We start from the raw sequence: 15,688 nt of genomic DNA, 5'->3' as shown, positions 1-15,688 counted from the left end.
CCTCACTCCTTACCTTTCCCCATCCCTTATCTCCCTCACCCCTTACCTTTCCCCCTCCCTTATCTCCCCCCTCCCCACACCCGTATCTTTCCCTCTCTCACCCCTACTCCCCCGCATCTCGTCCATTCCCTAACTTCTCCTTCCCCAACTCCACCCAAGAATCCTAAGAAAAAAATTCTAAACCATTATGAGCAAGTGTTTGTTCCGCCTTTCCTGTTTCTGCAAAATTTTTCAACAAATTCATTGGTACCCGTTCCTAAGGTGCTTTAGTCGCTGGATACACATAAATAAGGTTTGGTCCCACGACATGTCCCTTGTGCTGTATGCAGGTTAAACATCTATCAACATAATGAACAATCTCTTTAGCCATTTTGAGCCAAAAATACTTCAATCGACATCACTGGAGTGTGTGATCCTTTCCTGGATATGCACTTGCAGGAGCATCATGGATAATCTTTAACACAACTGGTACTAATACTGCTGGAATGACTAACTGACAACACTTCCTCCAGGGTGTCCCTTGCTTTACTACTCTACACAGTAAATTGTCTAACATCACTAACTCTTTCAATGGTACTGGAAGTTTGTGAATCAGATGAGTGTTTTGCTTTTTGTCAAAAACTTCATGATAGGTGCCCATGTGGGGTCTTGTCACTGTTCTGTCTCGACTACTGCAGTATCAAATGATGGATAATCTACCTGAATTACAGCTACGTTTTGAGAAAACGCATCAGCTACAACATTTTGTTTTCCTGGAATATAACGAAATGTGGGGTTGAATTCTTGAATTGTGAGCAAATATCTAGCAAACTTTCTAACTGGATTCTTATTCTTGAACAAATAAATTAATGGTTGATGATTTGTAAGTACATGGACAGGATTTTTATAGAATGTATCCATGAAATGTTTAAGAGCCCATACAACTGCTCAAGCTTCACGTTCTGTTGCACTATAATTTTTCTTCTCTTTAGATAATGTACAGCTAGAATAAGCTATTGCATGATCTCTGTGTCCCTCAGCTTGAAGTAATGCAGCATCATCAACCCAAGCCTTCATCACTTGCATTTATGACTAACGTGAAAGGTTTAGAAAAATCTGGGTACCTGAGGACAGGTGAAGAGATCAGTGCTGCTTCGAGTTTATTGAATTACTGCTCTTGAACTTCTTCTCAAACAAAGGATTCATCATTTATTTGTAACTTGTAAAGTGGGGCGGCTATGATAGAGAAACCAGCAATAAAATGAACGATAAAATCCCACAAAACCCATAAACTGTCTTAAGGCTTCTGCATTCTGTGGCATTTTCGATTCATTCAAAGTGATTCCTGAGAGGGGTGACTGTATGACCTATGAAGATAATCATCTCCTATAAAAATGAACTCTTTGAGAGATTTATCTTTAAGTTTGCTTCCACTAGGTTTACAAGAACTTTCTTTAAGTTCTGGAAATGAGTTGTAACATCTTGTGACATTATTATGAGATCATCAAGGTACACTAGAAGAGTACTACTTGGTACTAAAAACCCTGACTTGTGCCTTGGAGAGGCTGCAGGATCCAGTAAGTTCAGTAGAACTTTGGTTTCAAATCCTTTTGACCATGTCGTAGCTCAGTCGATTAAGGCAGTGTTTGGGATGCTCTCGGACGCAGGTTCGAATCCTCGTCACGGCCCTTGTGGATTTGTTCATGTAATGTAAGTAACACTTAAATTGATCACATGCTAAGGTAACATTCAAATCATAATTCTGAAAGAACAACTTCCTATTAAGGTCAGGGAAGGAATCAAAATGCTCTCTGGCCAATTCTTTAACTGCTGGAAACCAATTATTTCTTACTGCACTGAATTCCAATCAACTCCAATATTTAACAAGTCACTGAAAGTTTAATAAATAAGATTTGTGATTATTTCCTTGATAAATTACCATTAACGCATAGCACGGTAGGGATTAGCTACCAGTTACTTAACTCAGGTGTGCAGGATATGCAAATCAACAGTAGCCAGTAGGAAAACAGTGTCAGAGCGTGTTGAGAAAAGCATTGAGTCGCGGCGTGGTGTTTGTTTACTCTTGGAAACGACAGCAGCGCGCGTAGCGGGAGCATTACGAATCTTGGGCTGACGTTACTGGGGTGGTGTTACATAACTAGTGTTTGCTTTGTGGGGGTCAATATTTACGGTCTTGGAGTTTCTGTCTGTGAGGTTAGGAAAGGCCCGGCCCCCAGGGAAAACAATTCCCAGAAAAGTATTAATTACTATATCTGCAATTTAGAGAGATTAATCATCCCACTCCAACAAGGATGATGGAAACTCCTATATATCAACCTTAACATATAATTCATTTCTTAACCCTAATCATCCTCAAATACAATTATTTTGTTATCACCTCAATCTTATGTTAATTCCCTGAATCCACATAGACAGGAGACGAGGGTTACAAACAACTAGATGTAAGACTAAGTTCCTTAAGGGACACAACACACACTGGGTAACTTAAAACAGAAACACGTGGTCACCCTAAGACCACCACTTGGTCACCCAGAGGTAACACTTGGGGTTCAAAACACTGACTTAGAGGACCTAAACAAATACCCTAAGGACACATTATGGCACACCCCCTATATGGCACGGTAATACTAAACAATGGTACTTAACTAGGTATTGAAAGGATTAGGAGAGAGTAGGAGGAACGAGAGGGAGAGTGTACACAACGCCAGTCCAGACCCACAACCACCCAGCACCGAGCCCCTGAACAGAAGAGCTCTCATACTACATGTGGCCTGAAGTAAAGAACTCCTCGTACAGTAACAATTACTAGTCTTCCAATACAACACTTAACTTGCTACTAATCAGTTCTAAGTATAACTAACATCTAGCGTTAGAGTATACTAATATTCAATTAACACAGAGTATACCAGCTCTGTGAGCAACAAGGTTATTCCTACGTCTGGCAGGGAAGTGGAATCATCAACCAAGTAGAGCACTTAACGACTTGAGAAACATAGTATAATACTTAGCTAAATTCCCTCCTACATTACCCAACCGATCAATTAATGTTCTATATTTTGCTTAATCAATTACCCACACATAATCCCCAACAGTCAGGGCCAATCACTACAAATACATGAGAGCAAAAGGTCCCTGTTAAAATGTAAATAGAACCCTACTGAGCCTGGTTTCTTGGCAGATGCAATTGGTGGTGGTGGTGGTGGCAATGGTGGCGGTGGTCATGGTGGTGGTAGTGGCGGCGGTGGTGGTGGTGGTGGTGGTGGCGATGGTGGTGGTGGCAATGGTGGCGGTGGTCATGGTGGTGGTAGTGGCGGTGGTGGTGGTGGTGGTGGTGGTGGCGATGGTGGTGGTAGCAATGGTGGCGGTGGTGGTGGTGGTGGCGGTGGCGGTGGTCATGGTGGTGGTAGTGGCGGTGGTGGTGGTGGTGGTGGTGGTGGCGGTGGCGATGGTGGTGGTGGCAATGGTGGCGGTGGTGGTGGTGGTGGCGGTGGCGGTGGTGATGGTGGTGGTTGGTGGCGATGGTGGTGGTGGCAATGGTGGCGGTGGTGGTGGTGGTGGCGGTGGCGGTGGTGGTGGTGGTGGTGGTGGTGGGGGTGGCGGTGGTGGCGGTGGTGGTAGTGGCAGTGGCGGTGGTGGTGGCGATGGTGGTGGTGGCGGTGGTGGTGGCGGTGGCGGTGGCGGTGGTGGTGGTGGTGGTGATGGCGGTGGCGGCGGTGGGGGTGGTGGTGATGGCGGTGGTCATGGTGGTGGCGGCGGTGGTGGTGGTGGTCGTGGTGGTGGCGGTGGTGGTGGTGGTCGTGGTGGTGGTGGTGGTGGTGGTGGTGGCGGTGGTGGTGGTGGTGGTGGTCGTGGTGGTGGTGGTGGTGGTGTTGGCGGTGGTGGTGGTGGTGGCGGTGGTCGTGGTGGTGGTGGCGGTTGCGGCGGTGGTGGTGGTGGTGGTGGTGGTGGTGGTAGCGGTGGTGGTTGTGGGAACCGCCCTGTGAGATTTATATTTATTTAATTTATATAGAATTTATATTTACATTAATTTATATCTTTCGATAGCAATTGGTAAGATGTTAAGTGGACTGTATTTCTGCAATAATCTCACAAATCGATCCTTACACATTAGGGGGGTTATATTAAATTTATAAATATGCAGCCAATCAAACTACAGTATTAACTACATATATTAGTAAATTAAAATTGGTGGTGCCTTATCTTATTGTACAGCAGGCTTAGTCCACCAGATATAACTGGGATGTAGACACCAAATTATCCTCGTATGAGGCTAGTTTCCATCACCCAAGAAACTGTTGTATCAAGCCTTGCTTCCTCTTCTTGTCCTGTCAAAGGCCACTAGCTATGAAGCCGGAATCCTAATATATGACAGCTATATCAGAGAAAACATTGTATATTAAATAATAAGGACCAATGCTTAATTATCCTTTATTAAGAGGCTGTTCGCATCCTAACCGGTTCGCCCTCATCTAACTAACATTAACTGGCCAAAAATGTTTAGATAAACAGGTTTCGGTAGGACACTTCCCTTGCTTATGTTGACAGCGTGTTGATGATGGTAGAACACTTTGATCTCCATAATACTTCGTCTAAGAGAAATTATAGGAGCTGAATTTGCTCCCGTGCGCCTCTGGTCTTAACAAACAATGGCTGCCCTTCCACCACTGACGCCTGGCTCACTTTGTCTAGATGTCAATAAGTGATAGAAGGGTCACATTTACTCTATTTTGATACTGATAATTAAGTTAATTAAAATAAGATGTTTTTATGATGTTAAAAGTCCGAAGACTAATGTATTTAAGAATAATTCCCAACAGAATAGTTGGTGAATTTATAATAGTATGTGGCAATGATATCCCGTTTTCTATTGACGGAAAACTTCACTACAAGCTATATTTTCTATGGTAATTTGTACACAACGGCAGCAATATTATCTGCCTGTTGAATGTAATATTATTAAATAGTGTTGGGTTTTCCAACAGTGGTGGTGGCGGCGGTGGTGGTGGTGGTGGTGGTAATGGCGGTGGTGGTGGTGGCAGCGGTGGTGGTGTTGGTGGCAATGGTGGTAGTGGTGGTGGTTGTGGCGGTGGTGGTAGAGGCATTGGCGGCGGTGGTGGTAGCGGTGATGGTGGTGGTGGAGACATTGGCGGTGGTAGTGGTGGTGGTGGTGGCGGTGGTGGTGGTGGTGGCAGTGGTGGTGGTGGTGGCGGTGGTAGAGGCGTTGGCGGTGGTGGTGGTGGCAGTGGTGGTGGTGGTGGTGGTGGTGGTGGTGGTGGTGGTGGTAGTGGTGGCAGGGGTGGTGGTGGTGGTAATGGAGGTGGTGGCTGTTGGCGGTGTGAGTTTCTGGTGAGGAAAACAATTCTCATCCCCAAGATGCTACCAGTGGTTCTACTCTTTTTCTTGTTGGTTGGAGACATAGTAAACTCTTACTTGGGAGTCTAACGAATACACTTAGATTCCTTCTAGTTATCTTTATTGGGTGGGGTAAGACAAGAGCAGCCCAACTGAGGTCCTACCTGCACTGATCCTGGCTACACACTGCTGGATCTCACTTCAGGAGGCGCCAATGCGGCTCTGTAGGCAGAGCCGCATTGGGACGTCAGAGGCTTAATGCCTTGTGATTGGCTAGCACTCCAACTATCTACTATTTGAAGGTTGACACATTGGTGGCTCTCAGGGAGGCTCTCAGGGAGGCTCTCAGGGAGGCCAACAGTGGAGGCTCTCAGGGAGGCCAACAGTGGTGGCTCTCAGTGAGGCCAACAGTGGTGGCTCTCAGGGAGGCCAACAGTGGAGGCTCTCAGGGAGGCCAACAGTGGAGGCTCTCAGGGAGGCCAACAGTGGTGGCTCTCAGGGAGGCCAACAGTGGTGGCTCTCAGGGAGGCCAACAGTGGTGGCTCTCAGTGAGGCCAACAGTTGTGGCTCTCAGGGAGGCCAACAGTGGAGGCTCTCAGGGAGGCCAACAGTGGAGGCTGTCAGCGAGGCCAACAGTGGAGGCTCTCAGGGAGGCCAACAGTGGTGGCTCTCAGGGAGGCCAACAGTGGTGGCTCTCAGCGAGGCCAACAGTGGAGGCTCTCAGGGAGGCCAACAGTGGTGGCTCTCAGGGAGGCCAACAGTGGAGGCTCTCAGCGAGGCCAACAGTGGAGGCTCTCAGTGAGGCCAACAGTAGTGGGTGAGCCACTCCAAGAGGAAGACGAGAGCAGAGAGGAGCCAGGAGAGGAGGAGGATACAGAAGACACCTTGGAGGTCGTGGAGGCTGAGGGACTTGTTGCTCTCCTCCGGCTGCTGCTGCTGCTGCCGGCTCTCCCAGTCCGGCCCCAGCAGGCTCTCCGTCTCCACCTGAGGGAACCAACACACTTCAATGTTTACATCTTGGTGCCTCAAGGACCTTAAACACTGTATTCAGTAGTGGGAGTGTAACATTGTATTCAGTAGTGTGGGTGTAATATTGTATTCAGTAGTGGGAGTGTTACATTGTATTCAGTAGTGGGAGTGTAACATTGTATTCAGTAGTGGGAGTGTAACATTGTATTCAGTAGTGTGGGTGTAATATTGTATTCAGTAGTGGGAGTGTTACATTGTATTAAGTAGTGGGAGTGTAACAGTGTATTCAGTAGTGGGAGTGTAACATTGTATTCAGTAGTGTGGGTGTAATATTGTATTCAGTAGTGGGAGTGTAACATTGTATTCAGTAGTGTGGGTGTAACATTGTATTCAGTAGTGGGAGTGTAACATTGTATTCAGTAGTGGGAGTGTAACATTGTATTCAGTAGTGGGAGTGTAACATTGTATTCAGTAGTGGGAGTGTAACATTGTATTCAGTAGTGGGGGTGTAATATTGTATTCAGTAGTGGGAGTGTTACATTGTATACAGTAGTGGGAGTGTAACATTGTATTCAGTAGTGTGGGTGTAATATTGTATTCAGTAGTGGGAGTGTAACATTGTATTCAGTAGTTGGGGTGTAATATTGTATTCAGTAGTGGAAGTGTAATATTGTATTCAGTAGTGGGAGTGTAACATTGTATTCAGTAGTGGGAGTGTAACATTGTATTCAGTAGTGGGAGTGTAACATTGTTTTCAGTAGTGGGAGTGTTACATTGTATTCAGTAGTGGGAGTGTAACATTGTATTCAGTAGTGGGAGTGTAACATTGTATTCAGTAGTGGGAGTGTAATATTGTATTCAGTAGTGGGAGTGTAACATTGTATTCAGTAGTGGGAGTGTAACATTGTATTCAGTAGTGTGGGTGTAATATTGTATTCAGCAGTGGGAGTGTAACATTGTATTCAGTAGTGGGAGTGTAATATTGTATTCAGTAGTGGGAGTGTAACATTGTATTCAGTAGTGGGAGTGTAATATTGTATTCAGTAGTGGAAGTGTAACATTGTATTCAGTACTGGGAGTGTACCATTGTATTCAGTAGTGTGGGTGTAATATTGTATTCACAAGTGGGAGTGTAACATTGTATTCAGTAGTGGGAGTGTAACATTGTATTCAGTAGTGGGAGTGTAACAGTGTATTCAGTAGTGGGGGTGTAACATTGTATTCAGTAGTGGGAGTGTTACATTGTATTCAGTAGTGGGAGTGTAACAGTGTATTCAGTAGTGGGAGTGTAACATTGTATTCAGTAGTGGGAGTGTAACAGTGTATTCAGTAGTGGGGGTGTAACATTGTATTCAGTAGTGGAAGTGTAACATTGTATTCAGTAGTGGGAGTGTAACATTGTATTCAGTAGTGGGAGAGTAACATTGTATTCAGTAGTGGGAGTGTAACATTGTATTCAGTAGTGGGGGTGTAACATTGTATTCAGTAGTGGAAGTGTAACATTGTAATCAGTAGTTGGAATGTAACACTGTAATCAGTAGTGGGAGTGTAACACTGTATTCAGTAGTGGGAGTGTAACATTGTATTCAGTAGTAGTAGTGTCACACTGTATTTAGTAGTGGGGGTGTATCATTGTATTCAGTAGTGGAGGTGTAACAATGTATTCAATAGTGTGGGTGTAATATTGTATTCAAAAGTTGCAGGTTAACATTGTATTCAATAGTAAGAGTGAAACATTATATTCAGTAGTGGGGGCGAAACATTGAATTCAATAGTTGGGTGTAATACAGTATTGTATTCAGTTGTGGTGATGCAACATTTTATTCAGTAGTGAGGGTGTAATATTGTATTCAGTAGAGGGGTTGTAGCATTTTAATCAGTTGTGTGGGCGAAACATTGAATTCAGTAATACTCACCTAATTGTACTCACCTAATTGTGCTTGCGGGGGTTGAGCTCTGGCTCTTTGGTCTTGCCTCTCAACTGTCAATTAACTGATGAACAGATTCCTGAGCCTAATGGGCTCTATCATATCTACATTTGAAATTGAGTATGGAGTCAAATTCAATTAATCCTCTGAGGCATGACTTTCCATCCCTGAAACCATGTTGGTGATGCGACACAAAGTTCCTTCGCTCCAGGTGTTCGGCTAGCTTTTATGCACAATTTTCTCCATTAGCTTGCATGGTATGCAAGTTAGGGACACTGGCCTGTAGTTCAGTGCCTCCTGTCTATCCCCCTTCTTGTATATCGGGATGACGTTTGCTGCCTTCTAAATTTCTGGTAGTTCACCTGATACCATTGATTTGTTATACACCATGGAGAGTGGCAGGCACAATGCTTCTGCTCCTTCCTTTAGTATGCATGGTGATATTCCATCTGGCCCTATAGCCTGTGTCACATCCAACTCTAGCAAAAGCGTCCTTACATCTACACTGGTAGTCTCAAATACCTCTAGTGGTGCCTGGTTAATTATTTCCTCTCTTATCTCTGAAACTTCTCCTTGCTCTAACGTGAAGACTTCCTGGAATTTCATATTAAGTTCCACGCACACTTCTTTGTCGTTTGAAGTAAATCTGTCTGCCCCTATCCTTGGTTTCATTACCTGTTCCTTCACTGTTGTCTTTCTCCTGATGTTGTTGTGCCGCAATTTGTATGTGTCTTAGCCTTGCTTGATATGTCGTTTTCATATTGCCCTTCTGATTCTCTTCTCACCCTGACGTATTCATTCCTGGCTCTCAGGTAACCTTCTCTGCTCTCAAGTGTCCTGTTATTTCTATAGATTCTCCATGCTTTTTACTTTGTTACTTAGCTAGCTTACATCTCTGATTAAACCATGGGTTTCTCATCTGCATTTATTTTTTTATCTTTTGGGCCGGGACAAACTGGCCGGGATAGTGTGTGTGTAACATTTTATTCAGTAGTGGGGCCACAGCATTATATTCAGAAGTAGGGGCATAACATTGTATTCAGTAGTAGGGGTGTAACATTGTATTCAATTTTGGGAGTGTAACATTGTATTCAGAAGTAGGGGCGAAACATTGAATTTAGTAGTGGGGTGTAATATTGTATTCAGTAGTGAGGGTATAACATTGTATTCAGTAGTGGGAGAGTAACATTGTATTCAGTAGTGGGAGTGTAACATTGTATTCAGTAGTGGGAGTGTAACATTGTATTCAGTAGTGGGAGTGTAACACTGTATTCAGTAGTGGGAGTGTAACATTGTATTCAGTAGTGGGAGTGTAACACTGTATTCAGTAGTGGGAGTGTAACATTATAATCAGAAGTATGGTTGTATTCAGTATTGGGAGTGGGAGTGTGATATTGTAGTCAGTAGTGGTAGTATAGCATTGTATACATTAGTGGTTATCTTGAGGTTATCTTGAGATGATTTCTGGGCTTGTTGTCCCCGCAGCCCGGTCCTCGACCAGGCCTTTACCCCTAGGAAGCAGCCCGTAGCAGCTGTCTAACTCCCAGGTACTTATTTACTGCTAGATAACAGGCGCATCAGGGTGAAAGAAACATTTTACCCATTTGCCGCCACCTCCACAGGAGATCGAAACCCAGAACCTCAGGACTACAAATCCGAAGCGCTGTACACCCAGCTGTTAGGTGCCCCGGTAGTGGTGAAAAATTGTATTCCGTGTAGGGGGTGTACCATTGTGGTCAGTAATGAGGGTTTAACAATGTATTCAGTAGTTGGGGTGTAACATTTTTTTCAGTAATGGGTAAGTTACATTGTATACAGTAGTGGAGGTTTAACATTACAGTCAGTAGTGGTGGTGTAACATTGAATTCAGTAGTGGTGGTGTGACACTGTATTCAGCAATAGGGGTGTAACATTGTATTCAGTAGTGGTGGTGTAAGATTGTATTCATTCGTGGGGTGTAACATTGGATTCAGTAGTGGTGATGTAACATTGCTTTCAGTTGCAGAGTGTAACATCGTACACTCTGCACACTTAGCTGTTACAACTCTGTCAATACCTGAAAAATTTTCTCGATATTTTAAACACAACTATTTCAGACATAGTAAAATCCAATTAATTAGTTACCGACCTCAAGCTCTTGTCCTTCACTTTAATTCATTGTATAACTTTGTTAGTAACGGACCAATTTCCCTGAAATTTAAACCCGTTACATTTTTAACGTATTAAAATAGATTCAAACAATTACCAAGCTTCAGCTGCTGTCCCCGCCTTAACCCCCTCGCGTATCTTCGCTAATACCCAATAAATTTTCCCGAAATTTAAAGCAGACATATTTCTGTCTGAGTACGAAAAGAAAAATAGTGCTACCGAACTCCAGATTTTGGCCCACACCTTAATTCGCTCCTGTAAATTCACTACTATCAGTCCAAATCCCCTGAGATTAAAACCTCATTATATTTCAGATCCCCGGTAAATAAATCAAAAGAAAATTACCGAACTCTAAGTCTTGTTCTCCGTCTTAGTTCAATGTTCATCAAAATTATTTCAGATCAAGATGCTCACCAGTCTATCAGAGTAAATATCCCGTCCTTTAATACCTCTTTTTCACCAATCTGTGTAAATAATCACTAACGTGCTAATATTTATACAGTCAGATCGCACTCTACCTTCAATACATTTTGTTTACTCAAATAAGCAATAATCACACGGTCAAATTACACCTAACCTTTGCCCTCTCTTACCTTATCATCCCTTACCTTCCCGTCCCTTACCTCCTTACCTTCCCCAACTCCCTTTCGCTCTAATATCCTCCCTTACCTTCTCCCTTTATCTTCCCCTCCCATACCTCCCCCTTCATCCCTCCATCACCCCTTACTCCCCCTTAATCTGGCCTATTCACCAACCTCACTCAAACTTTCCTCCCCAGAATTTAAAGCAATACAGCTTCTGTTCTCATTATTCATGTTCACTCCATGTTCTCTATGCTCTTTGTCATAATCGCCATGTTCTGCAAAATGTTCTCAACATATTCACTGTGTTAATCAGCTTTTCTTACACGTTCTCTGTGTTCTTTGTCATGTTCCCCATATGTTCACGGTAAGTCTATATTCTCCGCATGTTCACTGTGTTCATCACCTTCACTTACATGTTCTTTAAACTCAAATTTACTAAGACATTCTTTACTTGTCATTTCTTAACTACAAATTACTTGTCAATCAACTGAACAATCGCGTTCAACCTCTTTTTCTTGTCAATTTTAACTAAAAGTATTCGTCAATCAACTAAAAATTGTCAAAGGAAACTTTCCGATACTGTTCATAACTAACTTTATCTATCGATATTCAACTTAAAATAGATGTGTTCATCATTGTTTAACTAAAATATTCGTTAATCAACTGAAAATAGTCATGTTCAACATCTTTTCTTGTCATATTATAACTGAAAGTATTCATCAATCAACTGACAATAGTCACATTCATCATCATTTCTTGTCGTTTTGTAACTAAAATAACACTTCTCTTAACTGAAAATTGTCAAATGTAGCTTCGTTCAGCACTGTTCTTAACTTAACCACTTAACCTTCCTTCCTTCTTTAACTTTGTTTTCTTATATATGTTCATTTATCTTAGTAATAATTATATAAGTCAGTATTAAAGAGTCAGATCTACTAAGACTTGAGATTCAAAAAAGAAAAACAAGAGAGCATGGGAGGGGGGGGGGAGCAAGGGAGAGAGAGAGCAAGAGAGAGGGAGAGAGAGAGAGAGAGAGAGAGCGGGGGAGAGGGGGAAGAGAGAGAACGAGGAAGAGAAAACAAAGTAAAAGGAAGGAATGCAAAGTGGGAAGACGAGTTTGGGTAAAATATACAAAAAGGAGAAACAAAACTATATCTATGGTTAGGTTAAGGATAATATTTTCAACAAAATATGTCCAACACAATAAACTACATCTGAAAGGTTTGGTTAAAAGTCAAAGAATAAGAACAAAATATATAAAACCTAATAAATACACAAAGATCAAAAGAGGTTAGGTTAAAGGGGGGAAGAGTAAAAATAATTATAACAATCATAATAAATACAACTTATGAGCAACTTAACGAATTTTAAGTAAAAAGGTTACAAAGTGCATAAACTATCATATCTAACAAATATCTCTTTAAATGCTAAAATACCCTATCTTTAACAAATAACCCTTGAAATGCATAAACATCCTCTTGTGAAATTAACGCTTGAAACAAGTAAATGTCTAAATATATCAAAATCCTTTGAAATGCTGAAGTACCCGATATAAAACAAATAGCATTTGAAATGCATAAATTACCATTTATAAATGACCATTTGAGAAATTAACCTTTGAAACGAACAAATGAATGTGGATTTAGGATGTGTTAGGTAAGTTAGGTTAGGTTAGATTAGGTAAGTTAGGTTAGGTTAGGTTAGGTAAGTTAGGGTAGGAAAGTTAGCTTAGGTTAGTTAGTTAAGTTAGGATATATAAGGTTAGGATAGGTAAGATAGGTATGGTTAGGTTAGGTTAGGATAGGTTGGGATGGGTTAGGTAAGTTAGTTAAGTTAGGATATATAAGGTTAGGATAGGTAAGATAGGTTAAGTTAGGTTAGGATAGGTTGGGATGGGTTAGGTAAGTTAGGTTAGGTTAGGTTAGGATAGGTTGGGATGGGTTAGGTAAGTTAGGTTAGGTTAGGTAAGTTAAGTTAGGTAAGTTAGGTTAGGTAAGGTTAAATGTAGTTATGCTATGTTAGGTAAGTTACATTAAGTTAGGACAGGTTAGGTAAGTTAAGATAGGATAGGAAATATTAGGTTTGGATAGGTAAGTTACATTTAAGTCAAGTTAAATTAGGTTAGGTAAGTTAGATTAGGTTAGTTAAGTTAGGTTAGGTTAGTTAACCCTTAAATGGTGCATAGCTATATACAATTTGACACCCACAGGCGCATACAAAAAATAAAAAAAAAAATTTCTTCCTAACCTGTTAATTTGTGTTCACTGATCACGGGAAAAGTAATAAAAAAATCGTAAGTGGCATATATTGCCCGCTATAGGGCGGGGAAGTCTGGCAAAAAATAGGCGTTGACTCAGCATGCATCCCAGGCGGTCTGTTGATCGCCAGCTGTCAGGCCGGAGTTGCCACAAAGAGATAAATTACCTAATTATTTCAATGTCTCTGAATGATTTTTCGTAGTTTTTTTGCTGTAATATTATTCAATAGTGTGTAGTGTGATATATTTATTTAATAAAATGAGTGAATCATCGCTGTACTCAAAAATATGGTGTGCATATTGCTGACTCAATCATGTTCATCAAACAGTGAACAAATACTTTGTCGGTTATTACACTATATACACAGGTTATATATAAGTATCTGCATGTTTTGTTCTCCATAACGAACCACTAAGTTGCTATTATGAGTCAAAAAGTAACGAGGAGTGACCGCCGTGTACCAGCCAGCCACTCACGCCTTCCCTCAAGCCACCTGACTCACCCACATTCTCCTCCCACAATACTGTTTTTGCTTTTATTCACTATATACAGACGTTATATATAAGTATCTATATTCGTGTTCACCATAACGAACCACTAAGTTGGTATGCTGAGTGGCAGTAGCAGTGGCAGCCCGCCACTGGCTGCCACTCCCTCCCTCACCTCACCTGACTTGCCACCATTCTCCACCCACCATACTGTTTTTGCTTTTATATACATACATTATATATAAGTATTTACATGTTTTGTTCACCATAACTGTACATCTAAGCTTGTATGGTGAGTAAAGGCACAAAGACGTAGGACCTCACACAGTCAGCTGATGGATGCCGCCCTCAAGGCCAGACGCACTAATATTTCTCCTCCAACATTACTGTTTGTGGTGTTATTACGCTATATACACACATTATATATAAATATCTACCTGTTTTATTCACCATACTTGTACAAGAAAACTGGTATGGTGCCCAAAGACCATCGTGGTCATCAGTAAACAACATGGTAAGTCCTGCAGACGACGCTCCTCCCTCACCAAAATAGCGGCTCCCAACCTACTCCTCTTGCTGTTTATACCCTCCATACACATGTTATATATAAGTATCTACATTTGTCTTCACCATAGCGAACCACTGAGCTGGTATGGTGAGTGCAGTCAATAAAAGGTGGCCACACACAGTCAGAAGATAACGCCACTACCCTCCCCTCCCACAGCGTTACTCCTCCCTCCATGGAGCACAGCGCTAAATATCACCACAATCCTGCTATTATCAGAACCCTGGTCAGTTTTATCACAGTCAGGGGTCTTCTGTAATAATATCATCGCTACATAATAGCATGAACAAGTATATTATGGCATTTTTAGGCGATGCTGTGGGCACAAGCTGAACAGCAATGCTGTGAGCTCATGCTGCGTGCGTCAGGCTTGGTAGGTCACTCAATACTGAGGCCCCCTAACACCCAGGAGTTTGGCCCACGATTTTTTTTAAATGGCGTCTGTTTACAAGAGCCCTGATGAAGGTGTGGTGAACCCCGTGTATCCGCGGGCCGTTTAAATCTTGCGTAGTACTCCAAAGCATCACATGATGTGATGCGCAATTTACTGCAAGTTGGTCAAAGCATCATATGATGCGATCCACAATTGAAGGGTTAAGTTAGGTTAGGTTAGGTTAGGTTAGATTAGGTAAGTTATGTTACGTTAGGATAAGTTAGGTAAGTTAAGATAGGTTAGGTTAAATTAGGTTAGGTTAGGTAAGTTATGTTAGGTTAAGATAAGTTTGGTTAGGCTAGGTTACATTAGGTAAGTTACATTAGGTTAGGTTAGATTAGGTAAGTTATGTTAAGTTAGGTTAGGTTAGGTTAGATTAGGTAGGTTATGTTAGGTTAAGAAAGTTAGGTTAGGTTTTGTCAGTTAAGTTTAGTTAAGTTAGGGTATGCAAGTTAAGTTAGGTTAAGTTATGCAAGTTAGGTTAAGTTAAATTAGGTTAGATTAGGTAAGTTACATTAGATTAGGTTAGGTTAGGTAAGTTATGTTAGGTAAGTTAGGTTAGGTTAGGTTAGGTAAGTTACATTAGAATAGGGTAGGTTAGGTTAGGTTAGTTAGTTAAGTTAGGATATATTAGGTTAGGATATATTAGGTTACGATAGGCAAGATAGGTTAGGTTAGTTAAGTTGGTTAGGTTAGGTAAGTTAAGCTCGGTTAAGTTAGGTAATTTACATTAAGTTAGGTTAGGTAATTTACATTAAGTTAGGTTAGGTTATATAAGTTAAGTTAGGTAAGTTACATTAAGTTAGGTTAGGTTAGATAAGTTAAGTTAGGTTAGGATAGGTAAGTTACATTAAGTTAGGAGAGGTTATATAAGTTTTGTTAAGTTAAGATAGGTTAGGTAAGTTAAGTTACATTAAGTTAGGTAAGTTACGTTAAGTTAGGATAGGTTAAGTTAGGGTAAGT

The sequence above is a fragment of the Procambarus clarkii genome, chromosome 71, assembly GCF_040958095.1.
Source record: "Procambarus clarkii isolate CNS0578487 chromosome 71, FALCON_Pclarkii_2.0, whole genome shotgun sequence".
In the NCBI taxonomy this organism is placed as follows: domain Eukaryota; kingdom Metazoa; phylum Arthropoda; class Malacostraca; order Decapoda; family Cambaridae; genus Procambarus; species Procambarus clarkii.
The sequence above is the reverse complement of the archived record's forward strand: the minus strand, read 5'-3'. Positions refer to the sequence as shown.